The sequence below is a fragment of the Vombatus ursinus genome, unplaced genomic scaffold (genome assembly GCF_900497805.2).
Source record: "Vombatus ursinus unplaced genomic scaffold, bare-nosed wombat genome assembly UNPS02014773.1, whole genome shotgun sequence".
NCBI classification, from domain to species: domain Eukaryota; kingdom Metazoa; phylum Chordata; class Mammalia; order Diprotodontia; family Vombatidae; genus Vombatus; species Vombatus ursinus.
In genome coordinates, this window is record NW_020954551.1 from 19,039,614 (window position 1) to 19,041,760 (window position 2,147).

The 2,147-nt window shown below is 37.3% G+C and overlaps 1 pseudogene; it reads right to left on the reverse strand.

The window, feature by feature from the left end:
* Window positions 1–633: 633 nt before the first annotated feature.
* Window positions 634–1,045, reverse strand: LOC114044289 (annotated as a pseudogene).
* Between the last annotated feature and the right edge of the window lie 1,102 nt (window positions 1,046–2,147).

Consider the following 2,147-nt stretch of genomic DNA (forward strand, 5'->3'; position numbering starts at 1 on the left):
GTTATACCCTCTCCCCAAGGCCCAGCACTGCAGAACCCAGTGCCTAAGGTTGGAGGAAAACATTTGAGAAGTCACTTAACACCCGCGTGAAAATTAGATTAATGTGTTATCCATAACAGGAGTTTTTGCATTTTAAGTAAGGAAGAAGGTGGAAGAACCCAAAGAAATGAATCCCTTAGGGTAGTTTCTTTTTCTCAATCATCTGTTTTGCTTTGACTCAGAAGTCATTGTCTGTCAAATACTCCCCCAAAAGTGCCCCCAAAAGAGCTAAACAAAGCTTCCTAATAACGTAGCTGTGACTGATCATTTCCTTTTCGATTTTGTGGTCCACCATTTATGAACAGAAAGGGATGTTTGCTTCAACTTTAATCCTTTGGAACCAATTTTGTCCATTGTATTTGACCTGAGTTTCATCTGTTTTCAGTGTTGGTTTCGTTTATATCATTGGAATCATCACCTAGACTGTTCTTTTGATTCTCCTGTCTTTACTCTGTGTCCCTTCAGACAAGACAGATTTTTTCTGAATTTTGAATATTCTTTTTTCTTCATAGTGCAATAATAGTCATTACATTAATATCACATGATTTGTTCAGTCATTCTTCAACTCTTTTTTTTTTAAGAGTCAAAGCGGCTTTATTGGGGGCAGCCAGAAAGTACCAGGGGATTAGGGTTGGCATTGGGGCCCTTCTTGCCAAAGGTGGGCTCTATATCAGTTGTACTGTGTCTTTCTCTTAACATGCCCAGTCTTCTTCTTCTTCTCCTGCTTGGCCACCTGGGGAGTCTGACCCCTCACTTTTCTATCTCAGGCCAGAGAGCCATGAACTTTACCTCCTAGCATCTGGCCAGCCACTTCCAGAATGGACAGAAGTTCCACCCCACACTGCCCCAAGATGGCTTCATCCTCCAGTGGGGAGCCACCTAGAAGCAGGATCTAGTCCTTGGGAGCGATGCCCTCCAGGGATGCCACATGGGCCTTGATCTGGGTGACGGTCTCCTGCCTGTTTACTTCAAGGGTGTGCAGAGCCTGTATGTGGACAAACTGCATGGTGGCAACTTGGACACTGCTTCCGGCACCGTGACAATGGAGACCAGAAAGAGCTCATTCTTCAACTCTTGAGCACTTAATTTGTTTCTAGGTTTTTGCTTTTATAAATAACTTTGCTATGGAGGTATATATGTGTATGCTTGTGTATACACATACACACATATACACACATGTGTACATATGTATTTATACATATACACACGCATACATATACACATATATGTGCATACATATACATATAAAAATATAAACTTTCTCATTTCATAGACTTTGATTCAAAAAAATCCAGTTGTGAGACACCTGGATCAAAAGGTTTAAACAAATTAATCACTTTTCTTGTCTCATTCCATATACTATTGTTTTCCAAAAGGAGTGGACCAGGGGCAGCTAGGTGGTGCAATGGATAGAGCACCAGCCCTGAAGTCAGAAGGACCTGAGTTCAAATCCAGCCTCAGACCAAACACTTGACACGTACTAGCTGTGTGACCTTGGGTAAGTCACTTAACCCCGATTGCCTCACCAAAAAATAAATAAATAAATGAAACTATTTGTTCATGTCCTTTGATGAATTATCTTTTGGGGAGTGACTCTTACTGTTCGAGATTTCATTAATTCCTTGTAGATTTTGGGTACCAGATTTTTATCAAAGATATTTGATGCAAATTTTTCTTTCCAGCTATAATTTTTCTTCTAATTATGACTATATTAATTTCATTTGTGCAGAAATTTTCAATTTTTATGTAATCAAAATGTACTATTTTATTTTTCATGATAAACTCTGTCATATTTCTGGTTATAAATTCTTTACCTATCCACAATTATAAGAGATATAACTTTCTTTTTTCCTAACTTTTTAATGGTAAGATTTGTTTTTATGTTCAGCTTTTATTCATTTGGAATTTATTGAAGTATACAGGTAAGATATTGATCTAAACTCATCCTTCATCAAATATATCCAAATTTTCCAATAGATCTTCTTGAATAAAGAACTTTTTTCCCAAGTAGTTTATATTCTTGGGTTTATTGAACAATAGTTTACTGTACACATTTGCTTTTAATTTCTATTTATCTAATCTGTTACACTAACCTATTTTTAATTTCT